Raw genomic sequence first — 16,843 nt, 5'->3', positions numbered from 1 at the left:
CGGAAGTTAAATTGATTAATAGGAAGCTAAGTTAAGCTGATAAATAGCATCTAGTTAATAGGAAAGCTATTACGAAATGAAACAGCTAAATTAAATCACCAGTACACTGCACTACTATACTCTACACTACACTGTACAATAAACTACACTACTATAGACTGCTATACATTACACTATCATATACTCCATGTCTCGGCCTCTCTGTGCGCTGCATTGCACCGCTATCCGGGTAGTTAACCTCGCATCTAATAAACCCTCAGAGCCAGGGTGAACATCTGACTCTAAACGTAATTTATTGATTTCAACGAGGTAAAACTGATGGAAAAACACAGCACAAATACAGCATCTGTTAATACTTGGAAATATCAATACAATGAATTAACATTACAGCATCATAACATTGCCTTAGATAACCTGAAACTCAACAATAGATCCTGGATGGACCAGGGCACTTACATTAGTACTGAACAGCTATACAAGAGAACAAGCTACTGTGTTAAATAAAGGCACATCGTGTAATCATCACACTGCATCCCAAATGTACAGCACTACATAGAACACTGAGCTGTGGATGAGACATTCCGTCATTCTTGCTCTCAAGATAGAAATATAGTTACTTGGGTACAAGTTTGACTCGACTTATTCGATTGTAAGTAACATTCACAATAAGGCAAGTTGCAGGCTTCGTTGGCAACTAGGCCTCGTTTTTATCATAACAATTTAATAGCATTATAAAGGCATTTACAGCATTATACCGGTCATTCTAACATTATAACAGCATTCCCAGCAGGGGCGGTTTCTTCATTAGGGCGATTGGGCGACGCACCACCAATGTCATTCAACCACAGAGTCACGCTAGCCGTCACTGCAGCCTCTGGATATAGTCCAATCAGCGTCATGTCACGTTCTGTGGAGTACCGCCTCTTTTGGGGCGATTTCACTCCGGCTGAGAATCGTCCCGAGTGGCCCCATAGACTTACATTGAAAGATGTTTTTTTTCGAACGGGGGCGCTCCAATGCATTCTCTATGGCTTCCGGGAGGGCAAGCCCGAACGTGCTTACATCATCATACGTGCTAACGTCATCATACGTAAGCACGTTTCATCCAACAATATAATTTATCGCTACCTAGTGCAATCTTTAATAAAATAAACTTGAGTGGTTTTTTTAATAGTGAGTATATAAACAAACAAGATGTATTGTAAGAGTCACTTTATTTTTCATTAATATTAAAGAAGTGAAGTTGCCTTGCCGACTTCGAGAGGCCTTCCCATGAAATAGAACAGTCGAATAGTACGCGACAGCTCCTTGGGCGGCATAACCCCCACCGCGTGTACTAGCTCACTTGGAAGACGTAATGGGTACATTGAACTTCATCCGGAACTATAAACAGCCACCCACCTGGTGGACTGAGGCAGAGCATCTTAGTCGCTAAATGCGATGCTACTCCTCTGGCCAGGCGGTTATTTTCTGCACCAACCCGCCTGTTACGTCAAGAAGTTGGGCATGGCCTCTGAATATCCGTTCGCGCAACCTAGAAGGTTGCCCTCAACAAACTGTCCCAGAGACTCTCCTAACTCATGGTTTTACGTCATCGTTATGAAGTGGGGCGGGCGCGTTCCCCCATTGCCTCTTTTCTCTCTAAGCGGGACCCTGTCCCAACCCTCTGATGGCTATTGACATGCGCGTAGCCACATATTCCGCAACTCCTCGGTCGTCAACGTCATATACACATGCAACGTACTAATATCAAATCATATAGTCCTAACGTACGGGCCCGACTCTACCCGAGGAAATATGGACCCCACACTGATAGACAGCAGTTTAGGCTGTGAGTCAATTAACGTTGGGCAACGAGGTGATCGAAACGCTCATAGTTTCATCTGGCCCCATCATAGATAGAGGTGCAGGAAGCCGTTCACAACGGGTGTCTAAGGAAGGTAGCACTTTTCCCAGTGATATCACCCCCGCGAATGCCAGTGATAAGCTCGGCAAAGTGGCCCAGCTAGTTCTCATGAAAATTCTACTCAGCCTACGCCTTATCTAGGGGTTACTTCGTCGGATCCGACCAATTTGAAGTCATACCCCGTATGGGCAGGAAAATTGACGTATGCGTGACTAGAATGATTGCAAGCTATACTGTACCTGGGGGATTGGTTGTGCCCATAGACTACGTGTACTCAGAGGAGGCCTGGCCCAGGGATCTAGTTGGGGCACGTCCTTCTCCGTAAATTTTCAACACGCAGCGGGGTATAACCAATTTGACGATTGTGCGTACGACTTCCCCGGCCGCTTACTTCGGTCCGTACAGAATCGCACGTCGAGACTATTACATTCCCAACCGGCCGACTCATCCCTTCTGCGTCTCCCATGGAGAATCGGAGCCACGATCCACATTGTTTAAACGACTTACCACAGTTTCCCCAGCACTACACATCATTGCAATGGAGGCGTGTTTGGATGGAGGAAGACTAAGACAGCGCCTACAGTAAAGATATTCGGACGTCAGCTCGGTATCGTAGTTTGAAGTTTTGTATGCGAGCCTTTCGCACTTTAACCCGTACAGTCAATCGATCGTCAACACGCTAGGAATGTTAAGAACTGGCCTGTCCCCCACCCAGAAATCAGTGGGGTGAGCGTGGCTAAACCCCATCAAATATAGGATGATTCCTAATCGAATAGCTTCCGATTAAGGGATCAGGTTGCTCTTATTCTTATCAAGACTATCCACATAGTATGTCCGAGACTTATTAGTTTCCCGTATAAACTCTGAATCTCTTTGTAACTTGCAATGTTACCTGCTTCGGGTGTGTTGGACCAAACTACCAGGGCGTCACACATCTCGCCCGTTTCACCATCCACCTTACTAGTGCGGGAGCCAAAGAATACGTGATAGCTCCAAGCAAGAGGGCATACAAGGGTCTTGAATCTTGCATCCTAACAAGTAATCTTAGCGAAGGACGGGAAGGATTTACAATTTCTTAGCGGTGACGTAGAGCCTATTGCCGAGAGTGCCAACCTCCATATTCATCCCCTATTTATTTTGCGAGGTACGGGGACGTTTGCTTTTTCGCGAGACTGGGACCGGCTTTACCCCCGCGTCACTAAAAATCGTGTACTTCATATACCTTGATTGGAGGAATCCATGATTATACTGGTTTCTAGCCGCCTATACGCCAAAGTGATTCCGCGCCGTTCCGAGATCTTGTTCCCGAGTCTCGATTGGCACGGGGCCGGAGCGCAGCGATTGGAATAAGATCCTGAGATGCAAGGAAGTCGCTTCTGTGTCGGGAATCGGTCAGGGTCATCGAGTCGATGAAAGAGGTACACAGGGCCCACCTAGTGCACGAATTGGTAGATTGGTTTCAGCTGAATTGCTCTGTTTGTGACGGCCATAAGCTGTTCGCGCCTGCCGCTAATTAGACCGACACCAAGACGTGACGAGTCCACCACACGCCCTTTACCAAACAGAGTCCGTATATCACCCCTAATATCAAATAGTCATTAGGAATTGACTCTGTAAAGAGACAGCGTATACACTAGTGTAGTGCCTAACTCTGTTCGGAGAACAATTCCGATAGGTTTCTCGCTCGTTATCTGCGCATCACCCAGCTAATAGGGGGGCATGAAAAAAGGTCGTCTTTGCGAAATTAAATGAAAGAAGAAGGCCCAGACTTAGTAGTAATTCAAAAGCCTTGATTAGTCCTACGACAGTTTGTAACTTGCAACGGGCGAAAGTCCGTGTAAGGCTAAACACACAGGTAGGGCGAAGAGCTCTTTGACGCGTCGATAGGTCCCAGAAAATCAATCACGAGGTAATTAAGGTATCCAACGACAGTTCCCAGAGCACGGCTTTTACGGTGAGTGCGTGTGAATACGGTTAGGTGAGATAGCAAAAAGTGGGGTTCGCCAACTAAGTTAATGACCTGCAGGGGTATTTATACTGTACAAACCTAATCGAGAAGAAACACCATCCAACCGTCATCTCACGCTAAGTTCTAGAGTACAACGCTCGGTTGGATAGGTACGTACACTATAGATACGCGCAATCGGTGGAGGCCAATACTCCCTTGCGTGAATATAAGTCTTCTGAATCGTCTCATAAACTTAATTTACACATTTGTAGTTCAGGTCATAGATGATTATCTCGGGTGGCGACTTTCCACTATAATGCGCAATCGGTTCGAGGCAAATTGTGGGAAAGGTCTAAGTAGATTAGCCAATACACCAGTTCCCCCGCAAGGGAATTCTCTTGCCAAGAACTCACTCGTGGATGTGAAGACCCTAATTGCGCTAAACTGAGCGCATAGGGATCGGCTGCTCCGAGAGGCCCTTCAGATGAGACGGCAAATAGACCTGCGGTTTATACTGACAAGCGGGGGGCCTTTGACGACCGACCCAACTGGAACCTTTAATCCAATTCTACGATGACTCCTTCGACTCGGCGCGGTTGATCTATCAATAAGGGCGAGATCTTCACCTTATTCAACATGGCGACCTACCGCAGGTTGAAAGCATTGAGGGGCCTGCTGATCTCGCATTTGTTGGGGCTAACTGGTAGCTCTCGAGTCTATGTAGGGATTTCGAGCGAAGACTACAGCAACCCGATCCCCAAGGGCGAAAATGGAGAAAACTTCTGGAAACACTACCCTTTCCCCTTTTGGAGTTCACCCTACTACCCTGGCTTGCGGAATCCGATGTCCGCTAAGTCTGTGCAAGGACTCCGGAGCTGTATCGTAGGCAGCGGAAAGGGCTAGCGTACATTTGTCCGTTGCCGCCGAGTCTAGTCCACGAAGAGCTCGAGGGAACATACCCTCTTGCTCTCACTTGCATTGAGACCGGGAACCGTAACCATCGGGCTAATTGAATGTAGTTATTGTGTCGAATGACCTAAGGCGCACCTTGCTGATTTAGTGATTAGTGGTGTACTGCAATAGGCGTCGGCCAAGGAGAGGGTTTATTGTCACTCCAGAGTCCAAACACTTTTGTTGATGAAATAGCAGATGATATGGTTTCAGTAATTTCCTAAGCCAACGCGTGATCCCACATAGGGACAGAAGGGGGCTTGCTTTTTAGCATTGAATCTTCAGGGTCTAAGGGACCTCTAGTTCTAAGGGTATCTACACTGAGGGAAAGTAGTCAGGTAACACTCTGCGCCGCAGGCACGATGTAGCGCTTCTCGTCCGTCAATTTTGGAGTTTTGGTCATATAGTGTTTGTGGCCCAGGTCAGACATGCTACATCAACATAGTGACTTTAGCACACATGTCCTAAGATGTCTGTTGATATGAATCAAACCGCCGTCTCGGAATGTTGTGGTCACTTCGGCTTACGTCAGGATTGATTTTAGACAATTGTGGAGCCTATGTAGCCTATCATACTCAGGTCGCCGCCTAACTTGTTCTGCTACACCAATCATTAGTGTTGCGTGGATTGCCTATCTGGCAAAGGCCTGAGTTCGACAGAAGTGTTATGATTTTCGATGGGTATTAGATGAGGTTGCACATAGCGAAAGATGGGTGCATCGCGTATCCTCTGCATGCAATCTAGATGAATCCGGATGCTATCTGCCGGGGTTCTGTGAGGGGGCATTGTGTAGCCAGCTGTGCTAATTAACAGTTTTGAGCGTGATGTTGGTTGGGAAATACAACGCACTGAGCGGACTATCGACGTCGATCCGTCCCCGTTTGAATGCTGATTCCGGGGAACCGAGACTAGTTTTGACCGCGCGGTACTCACCGAGACCATAGGACTGTATCCGCCGGTCAATCCCGTACAATCACGGGGTTTGTTCCTACACCAAAAATCGTTGTGAACAAACACAGTAACCGTCCCTTTAATTAAGGTAAGGGCTACACGGTCGTTGGTGAACACTGCCCTATGCACTAGTAATAAATTTCAATAGCAATGACCGAAGCTCTTACTACTCAGAAAAGACGCTAGCATGTATCTTGCTGCATTCTATCCCCACCCGTTACTATTAAGTGTATCCTTGTTGCTTTTCAGCTCGCCTATGAGCGCAACGGCTAGAGTACAGTGCCAGTACTTAGGGATATCCCGCAATGTCCAGCATGCAAGCAAAAAGAGGATTTGGATCAGTAAGTGCCTATCTCTGGGCTTGCTTGCATCTGTCAGGTGACGATGACCCAAGGAGTGAGCTTGCCCACGAGTTGAGGCGGCTAGTTCAAGTACCGATTGACATGCCGACATAAATGATCAGCGTGAGGGACTTCGGGACCACAAGTCCCTTAGAGGTCTCAATAATATACACACCTTCTTTCATACGTTGAACGGCGCACGTACCCCTTTGACCCCTGCTCTAACAGCTGTAGGCATAACGCCTGACTCCTTACATTACTGGTATTCCGCTGACAGCATAGAAAGGTGTTCTGTAGTGGTGCACGCTCGCCCTAGTGCGAATATGTAATCCGAACACACTTTTCTATGGTCCTCTTGGGTGTTTCGGATATGAAGCGCCTGCGTTCAGCATGTTCGCAGGTATAGCCCAATTCGTGGATTAGACGTTACGCCGACTACGACAAACCCCTGAACGCGCAAGCTGCCAACAGCTTCATAAGCATGAAGTTCGGAAGAAATACCGGAAGCGCACTGGTCTAGACTGAGGTTAAACGAAATTGAGCTCTGCACTTCCCGGACTGTTCGCGGGTGAAGGCCTCCGGGTTGGCACGAAGGGGGCATACATGAGTGCTCACGTTCCTTTTGCTTTCGCCATCCATCATCCCATGATTGTCCATCCGTACGTTCGCCAACTCAGAATATCGAAGGTACCTCCTAACTAATAAAATCTATGTTGAGCTCAAGGAACGACAGGCATACTTACAACGTCGAGACCTTTACGTATTAACCCTCGCCAACAAGGGATCAGAGATGGGCGCCTGCGTATGGGCATTGTAGGACCACTGTCGGTCGCTCTAAGTAAGATTTTACTAGGTCCTGGGCGGCTTTGAACTAGGTGAGAACCAGTCGTACAGCATTTAAAAACGACCTTGATGATGTACAGTGCCCTCCGTCATCACTGTAAAGTATAATGTGTAAAGAACCCGATAAAGCAAGAACGGTTGTCTCCCTTGGTGTGGGCCACCTAGCATCAAGCAATCTTACCCCGGGTTCGTGAATGAAGGATCGAAACCAGTTCATTTATAACAAATAAACCTAGAGCAGGCGGGTGTGTTACCTGAAACATTCACTCTATGGATACCGTTAGGTATCACATCCACACAGGGTGTATTACAATCGTCTAAACTTGTTGTTCCTACAACGCGCCACCGACCTCAGACGCTTGTGTCACTGAGTATTACTACAACTTGCAACGAGAATGGCTGAAGAATCTGGTTAGGGAATATACTAATACAAATGTTCCCGTCAGAGTGGAAGAAGCGGTACCCTACGGAAAGCAGATGCTCCGAAAAGAACGGAGGAACGTATGAGCTTGATTGTTTGTATAAAGTGTGTGGCGTCTGAATTGTAGGAGTTTACGAACTGATCCCGTAGTTAAAGCTTCGTACCCTACTTCCGTCTCTTATCATCAAATGATATCCAACTAGTTCCATAGCCGTTAAGACTGCAACGCACCTATACCTGGTATTCGATCGTTTCATGAACAGTCTCACAGCCCCATGTTGCGGGACAATTTCTTCCACTATTGTCATTGGACCTGGTTCTATGTACCGGGTCGTGGCTGCGAAATAAAACATATGTGCGAACTTCTTAGCTGTGTTTACTGCTTACCGCAGTATCGGAAGCCATTTACTGAAGCGGAGTACCCGTGTAACGCGGGCGTCAGGTCATCTGTTACAGCTCAAGTGGAAAAGTGCTTCTGCACTATACTACCTTTTGCTAATTTTGGTCGGTAGATGAGAGACCAAGGCTATGCTTTCGGAACATTATCAATGTACTTATGAGCTATACGGGTCGCGTGGCGCCTATCCGTGCTACGTGGCTTCGAATTTACTTTAAGTAGTCAGCGTCTAAACATGCTGCGTATAGGTCTGATTCCTTGGACGATCTCCGCGACTATGAGACAAACATGATGCTGGCAGGGATAAGTATTCACAGTCTTGAGATTTAGTTTTAGGGAAAGAACGAGGGAGTAAAGATCCTAGGAGACGTGGTCATGCGGAGCTAGACTTTGTGCTGATGCAAAACCTTAGAGCCGGTCCTAATAGCAAAGATCGCGAGGCAGCCTTGGTACTAGTATCCACTTTAACAAGATTAAACCTGGAACCCATTGCAGCCCTGCGTGCTTGCAGACATCCTAGTCTGACTCATAGAGAAGTATCGATGTTTCTGGTTGTACCGCTCGCAACGATCGCAACTGCTGCTACGTTAAGCGTGCCCCCCCAACTGAGGCAACTGATGCCGATCAACTCTCGGTGGTTTTTTGTCGCTTTCCCAGGGGACGAAAATACTTTCTAGGGAAACCCTTAAGACGAGGCGTTCTTGCTATCTTCCGGTTAGATATGGTTTGATCAGGTGCAAAAGTCGTATCTTACGATCCAGGCCACCGAGCATCAAACGAGAATACATATCGACTCAAAAAGGACCACTGCGCACAAGCGGCGTGGCAATGCAGATTGTCTCCTGGGTGAGTGAGTGCTATTAACTACTAACGACAATGTTGTCTTTAGAACGTTTTTAGCTAAGAGAGGCGCCCTGAACTGGTGTCACGAGCCATGGGTTGATCGCCCACTCTATGAGTGCACATCGCTCTGACGAGACACGCTCGCTGGACCCGCTCGAGCTTATAACTCTACGCACGGTAGTTTCTATATGGACCGTGGTACCCACACGGGTGGGTAATTCGTTGAGAGTACGCGCTACCTAACTCAGAGACGAGTTGGCAGGCACACTTACAAACTCTACTGCTTCAACATGTTGCCCCATGCGCACGCTAATTCTCATCTCGTGCAAGCCTCTGCTAAAGACAACGCGCAGCATATGACTCTTCAAGGTGCCAGATCCACTATGCGGTCGAACACACCCCCCTTCATCAGTTTTGCTCGCATCCGGCCCAGGCTAAGTACTACGGGGGTCCAGCAGCAGACGCACCGATTGTAGTACCCCTATGCCATCCTTGGTAAATCATACTAAGTAGTAGCCGTGAGGAGGAACATTCATGGCAAAAAATAAAATTGTGGATAGGTCCACGCACAAATGTCGATCTTAGTCTCCCCGTACTCTTGCGTTTACCTGTTATGCCATTACTAGAGTGTGTTTCCGTGCAGATTTCAATAGACTCCGACCTTCGAAATGGATACAACGTAGTGGCTGATTGAAGAATGAAAGAGCCGTCCTGGGCTTCCCGCGCGCTTGTATCTAATTTACGACACACCTCGACCTCGCTGACAACTATTCTATATCATGGGACATTCATTGAGTTTCGTGTCGAGATTACGCTTCAGTATGACCCTGTCCGTGTACTCAGCCTGAATAGATCGACCCCTTGGCAATTAGTATTGCTGGCGGGTTAGAAATGATCTAATAGGGTGGGGTTAAAGTGTTTGATATATCCTAATGCTTCGAGTCCAAAATCACCCTAGTTCAACCAATGTCATGATTTCTTACGCTTCTAGAACCTACTACGATTTTGGACTTCTCTCTCCTTGAATTTTCATTGTACACTAGAATTGTCCTTTACCCGTGAGATCGCCAAACGTTCCGGGGCGCCTGCAAGCTTGATGTCATCATTACGGAGACTGAGCTATCAGCACGTACCATCGTTATCGCCTGAACGCTGCGACCTTGCGGCTCAAACATTCCGGGCCATTTGAACTTTAATCTTCGCGGTACATGTAGTTTGACGGGCCCCTTCACTGTTCCCAAACCACCCCCCAAGGCACATCGCCTTGCCGCAACCTAGGAATTATGACCCAGCCTCATATACCACGTGTGTATACCAGCATTAATGTGAAGGTAACATACAGTTGCTGGGTGAGTGGCGAGAATATGCCACTTACCTTGACCCGGCCTCTGGCCTTCAGATTTAATCGCGCAGTGAGCCTGTACCAGATCACCGGTAATGGAACTGTCAGGCGTGGCAGGTCATTGCCAGGTAGCGTTTGATATACGCGTTCACCTACAAACACTCAGCAGGCGGATAAGACCTCTCACCCATATTACGTTCCACAGGTTGCTACGACAAAGGTCCCAGTAACGTCGGATTCTATCAAAGCACCGCGTCAATAGCTAATAAACCTCGAATCTTACATGGCAGGGTACTCGCGTGAGGCTTCAACCACGAGTACGGACGATGGCTGTGCGAAACTCTTGATAGGGGGGACATCCAGCCAGAAGTGTAACAGGTTTGCACTAGCGGGCGACGTAGTCGACATAAAATAGTCATAGGGTTGCAAGTTGTTCCGGGAGACATTGATACCCCTAATTATGCAGAACGATATCAGCCTTCGCTCACCGTTTTAGGTGAAATGCAGTACTCGCCAAATGATAGCGAAGCCGAATCTCGTTCCCAGCGGCAAGACTTCAAAGTGCGATCGGAGTACGCTAAAGATACTATATAGCTGGACCGGCCAACGCATCATCAATTTGGCTTAACAGAAAGCCCGGCGTAAAATGGTCACGGTTTTTACTGTGAGGTCGGGAGTACCAGAAGTGTGGCGTGACCGTTATATATTTCCTTAACAATTTCGCGACCAGAGGCTATCTAGGTTTATTCGGTTACGGGGCCAGGTGGAGGTGCCCCGTCAGTCCTTGATTCCCACCCAATACGGACTAATTTGTTGGACTCGAAGATTTAGGCGGCAACGCGCCGCCGAAGATGTGGCTAAACCCGACCAAAGGAAAGGAGTGGCCAAGTTCGGCCCCCCAGGACATCCAATGCCCGAGTTAAACCGCGACAGTTCCAATTCGCTCACCGCCACTATAACAGTTACGGCCACTCCCTTCCGGACCAACATTACCTTGAGGTCCTTATTTTCCCAAAATCGAAGTTCCAAATTCTCAGTGGGCTCTACGAGGATGAGAAGCGACTTTTCCACTCATTCCAGCAGCGATTCTCAGAAGGACTTACGTCTCGAAGGCCAGCGACACTACGGCGTGTATGACTTTCCTATTCCATGGTAGATAAGCATTCGCGAAGGCCTGGCAACACATCCCGCTTACATTTAACTGCGTAGTGTTAATTTTTGTTGAGACTCCGGGGTCATTGAATACATTTCCGGACCCTCTAAGACCGCAGCGCGATAGCCCAGCGGTCCACTTAAAAGATAAACTCAGAGTCGAGCGTGTACTCAGCTTAAAGCCCAGGCTTTGGCACTAATGATATCTGTACCTTTCCGCCAGGTGCGTGGTGGAATGTTCAGTCGGATGATTGCGCACGATAAGGACCCCCCTCTTAGTAAAATGACCCTTAACGGTCCTGTCTAACCGCACACTCTGGAGGCAATTACTACGCTTGCACCCAGACTACCTCGTGCTGTATTGGAATGTAGTTCTCACTTCCCTCTATCATGACGGTACCAGGTCACCAAACAACTCCCCGGTCACTCTAGGCGGTACTTGCATACATTGATTCACAAAAATTGTAATCACACATGTCTGGTTAATGCGAGAGACGACAACTCCTACCTGCACTACGGGTCCGTCCAGGTTTAAAGCGTCGTGCGGCCATGTAAGACGCGTCACCACGGCATCGCTTATACTGTACCTTTAAAGACACTCTCCGTACGGGCTCCCTCATGTTCGCTCGTATGTCAACCTTACGCGAGAATCCCGGATAGCCGTGGTGGTAAACACGCGCAGGGCGAGGTCAGATACAAAAACCTCAGATGGGCGCCCCGCACTCCAGCAGGCAATAGGTTCACGTCTACGAAGTGCTACAGTAAGATTCCGATATCAATTAACTAATCATACACCAGAGGCAGGGCACAACAAATCTCGAGTGTTCGCTCTCGACCCCGCCAACTCCCGTGCGATCACAACCAGCCAGGTGGGCACCATGCTGGAAGTTGCGACACCAACTAAAAAAGAGCCATCGATTGACGAACCGTAAGAACAATTTGAGAGCTTGGCTACGTCGCTCCCATTCTTGCGGCCGTTAGGGACCACAAAGTTAATGGGCCACAGCGGTAGGCTGAGTTTGATTATTATTTCCAGACTAGGGCGTAGACGTTTGTTGTAGCACTATTCCCGCTTCCGTGTCAGTGAATGTAGAATGCTCGTATTATTGCTGGCCCGTACATAGCGCGATCCGTATGAGCCGAAAGCCCCGTTAGGGAGGTTTTATCCATCTGGCTTTGCCCTAGTAGAGGGGCCCTTTTCCTCATCGATCGCGAGGGGTTTGCCTCACTACTCGTCCCTCTCAAAGGGCTGTAAGGGCCTTCGTGTAGATTGCTCAGACAAGATGTAGGCTCTGTTATCAAAGTACGTGACCCCAGCTCGCCGAAAGGTTGTTAATATCACGAAGTCGGAGCGCCGCCTATAGACCAGCTGCTCGTACATACGTCTCTAGGTTCCAGTTTCACTGTTGTTAATTCGTCGGGATCATACTAAGCACACTCACTACACCTCACTAATCAATGTCGCCGGTGTATTCGATTATAGTGAACCCCCACGGGCAATGCGACTCGATCGGAATAGAGGCACGAGGCCAAACATAATGAGCAGTGGTAACTCGAGAAGACGCGTACTGTCGGTTAACTCACTGTACGTTAGTAAAGGGATGTGTGCCTGCTGTTATCGATCTGGTCATGTGGAGAACCTCGTCGAAGGCGCAACTTATTCAGCAATTACCTAGATTATCGGCCACTCATCAAAAACCAAGTTACCCAAAATATCCTCAAAGCGTAAGACCTTAAATATCTGATTCATTCCCTGATACGCACCATTAACGTAGGAGGCGTCTGCTGTACTCATAAAGGACCGAAATGGCAACTAGTTGTTTTGTCCGAGTAACTAAATCAGAGCTCTCCCCATGTCTGCTATAGGCCCATGTGGGACTATTACATGTCATATCCATAGGAAACCCACGCGTTTCTAGGATCTACCAGTACCCTTAACTGAGTTGCGTTGTCTAACCATAGGACTCGGTATCCTATATGCAATTATTGCACAAGTTGAGCCCATGCCGATCTCATTGGGGAGACGTTCCAGTTGTCATTCTTGCATGCACGGACGATCAAGGATAACTTAAGGTGAAGTCCATGTGTCGACCGAGATACTTCAGAGAACAACTCCACAATGACCCAGGAGATTTTGCAAGGTAATACTATGAATCAGAGTATAATTTGACCTCTGGGCGCCCAACAGTCTATCTCTCCGATCGCCTACGTGGGAGCTACCCGCGGTCTATCTGTTCGTCTAGGTCCTGTCATGATCCATACGATAGCTCGTACTGCCTCAATCGGGGTAAGCGCTCGAGGTGGGTTTCGATGGGCGTGGTGACTAGAGTACCAGTCAAAGCAATCACTTTGCTTAAAAGCAAACTTCCAATCTAATGGCTATAGCCGGCTATCAATGTTGACAAGAATAAGCCTACTATGCTTGTATCGGAGTTCTTTAAACAGAAACAGCCCGATTGCAACTGGTCCCTGTGAACGTATGAGATGGATGTGAAGTGCTATGAGGGAAACTGAGTGTAGCTCACAGGTCAACACAAGTTCTATCTAGAGACCAAGTTGGGCGGATCGAAGCGGTAGCGCGTCTAAGACTGATGCGTATTTCACATGGCTTTCCACTTCAAGTTTATGGGAGCCACACTCACAATGGGATGATTCAGAGTCCACAAACTGACATTTCCCTGGGTTCGTATCGCTATCGCCATACAGAATCTATCTGTGTTACTTCGGAGCCCTGCTGAGGCCCTGCTCATATCAGTTGAAAGTTTACCTCGACATTTCATGAGATGTTAAGGTAGGGAGGATAAACGCGCTCACGCGGGGTATTACCTAACGATGTCCGCGATGGACGCGTTTACCGCGCAATCGGTGTCGCTTGGCGTCATCTTTCGGAAAACTCCGGAGTTTTGAGGAGGCGCGTACCGATAGACACTAGCGGGCGGTGCTTTCCCTTATTATAACCAAGTTTTCCCTGGTCAAGGGCGAGAGGCCCTGGTAGAAGAGTTTAGATCACATCTCATCGGATAATCCCTAGCTACAGATTTGTACTGATCGAACGGGGGTTTCAAACCGCATTTGTACTCTCGACTGTTAGGACCCTAGGAGAAATCCTAACAATTTACTGCCCCGCCGCGGACTGTTTGCTAGAACTCACAGGCTAACGCCACGAGTCATAGCGGGAACCCACACTAGAATCTCCAGGTTTGGACCATCGCTCCCGGCAAAGATAGAAGGAAGTGCAGATAACCCGGTACCCGTCTGTTGTATTACTGACTAAGTGTGGGGATAGTGCTATGAGCGCCCTACCCGCTGGATGAGCGCCCCTCCCAATCTTCACGCGACCCGGATTGAATGATCTGGATCTCCGGTTGATCTCTTGACGATTACCCACACAGTCAACTAATTAGGGCATTTCCAATGGGGACGCTTCATCCCCGTACGTAACCATGCCCCGCTCATGCTACTTGATCTCATGTGGAGACGCCTAAGAATGCCCCATCTCATCCTTTTCCGTGCGATACGTGCACGTAGAATCATAAAGCGTTTTGCTTTAGGGAGAGATATCGGTCGTTGAAAATATTTGGTCACAAGGCATTTGCAGATACCACTCTGCTCTATTTTACCCGCGGCCAATTGTGACGCGAGAACGTAGAAGGGGTCGGCGCAAGATACAGTACTCCCAGGCGCTGCTGTGACAGCATGGGACTCGGTTGAGTGTCTCAATCGCCCTGCATTCTCGCTTAGACGGTTGTGAAGCCGTCTCCTAATTATGAGTGCTTTCTGCCCTGGTTCCCACGACGCCGCCCAATGTCAGGCGAAACACATACAAGATTAGTGGAAGTCCTGGAGCGCAGTGGCACAGATGGCGCGAGGTAGGGTCCATCTACGATCCAAAGGCTCTAACCAGTTTCAAGATGGATGGTAGATATTAGCTTGACAACGCGCGGGTTGGTCGGCACCATTTTAATATGAGTTTCACTAAAGTGCACTTACATTACTGCCCCCTTTCGTCTGAGGCTGTGTTCGATCACGTCTTCTCCCCATTTCTGAGCTGCTAACGATCGGAAGGTTTGCGCGGAATTAGCGCACGGCCGTGTCAAACGGTCCATCGTCTGGAATTTCTAGACACGTGTGTGTGCCTATTGCGGTATCGCGTGCTGTCTGTTGACATGCAGCGTAATACATGACAAGCTAGCAAGTGCGAAATCTGTCTATAAACTCACGGCCGTCCCATGTGAGTGAGTAGTACCCGTGGGTTCACGGTCAAGTAAATATCTCCCGCAACTAGAATATTATAGGCAAAGTTGAACGGGAGAACTACTGGGGTGACTGATTATCGTTTACCGAGTATTCTTAAAGAGAACAAAGTCCCTCGCGAAAAGCAGGGCCATAATCATCCGACAATTACCACCGGAATTAGAATCATCAGAGAGAGTGTTAAAGCCTGCTACGCACTAGCTTAAGCCACGTAGCGAAACCACCATGCCGTTGCCGCGAGACCTCGACCCCACGACCTTGAGCGCCGTCTATTGCCAAACTGTAGCATTCGTCGGATCGTACCCACAACAGGTGACAAGGGGCGGCTTACGCGGCGCTTTCGTTTCTCAAGACCGAAGGGTTGAGTACGCTTAGCGAGAATAAATAGAATAAGTGGTTCAAGCTTCGGAATACTAGGGGACTCATGAAACCCGAAATAAGCCACTTTCTTGACATGACAGATTGTTACGCGAACATTCATGCTCTGGGGGGGATGGCCCTCGCGCCCGGTAATGCTGCACATACCTGCGGTAATTCCCCTAGTCGTAAGATATTACTTCTTATCTAGTTGATGGGCGGGGAGTTACAAGAGCGATGTTAGCTGTTTGTTGGGTTTTACGATATCTAGCGCATCGCTGGAACCCGAATCATTTAATTTGGAGATGAGGTATTCCGACCGCAAGCGCGCGGGGGGGGACCCGGGCTCGTTCGCCAACAAAGTAACTGCTTGTAATCCGTGGGACCTTGCCCCGCACACTTACCACCATTTACATAGCTACGCAGCGCTTCCTATAACCAAACTAAATTGGAAATGAAAGAATTCGGGCAACTACGAGCATGCTACACGCGTGGTTTATTGCCCCTTTTGCTTATCTTATAGGTTAGTGTGCATAACTACGGCTTGTCTGCGGTCAAAACGGATAGATTCAACATTATGACCAAGAGCTTAACACTCGTCTACTCAGTAATCCTCGTTACCGATGATCTACGTGTTAGAGATCTCTTTAATTTTTAGGCTGATTCTTAAGCACCTCGGGGACGTATGTCACTTCTAGTTTGGGCTATGCGTATCGTCGCTGCCAGATTCTGGTAAACAGGAGTCGGGATACGTATTAGCGAAGTTATTCTGCTGACTTCTTTGTTAGCACGCTCCCAAAAAGTCGGCCTTTTTCTATAGTTTCAGGTCCAGGCCCAACCTCGGTTTAAGCATTTAGATCGATGCCTTAGAGGCAGGGGAGGGACAAACCCCGCGTTAGTCTAAATTCCTTCACTCGCATGTTCCGGCCTATTGCCTGCGGGCTCGCTGACATTTTCCGAATAGGCCAATCTCCACTTACGCACTTCTAGGTACAAATCGCTTAAACGAATATATGGAGGACGACAAATTCATGGTCCTTCCTCCTGGTCCTCGGTTATAGAATCTTTAACTTTTAATATAATGAATAGCCTTCTCACTGCACAATCATGTATGAGGCAGCGCTGGATACCTGGCTA

This window comes from Callorhinchus milii, unplaced genomic scaffold (assembly GCF_018977255.1).
Source record: "Callorhinchus milii isolate IMCB2004 unplaced genomic scaffold, IMCB_Cmil_1.0 Scaffold436, whole genome shotgun sequence".
Lineage (NCBI taxonomy): Eukaryota > Metazoa > Chordata > Chondrichthyes > Chimaeriformes > Callorhinchidae > Callorhinchus > Callorhinchus milii.
Note: the sequence above shows the minus strand (reverse complement) of the source record.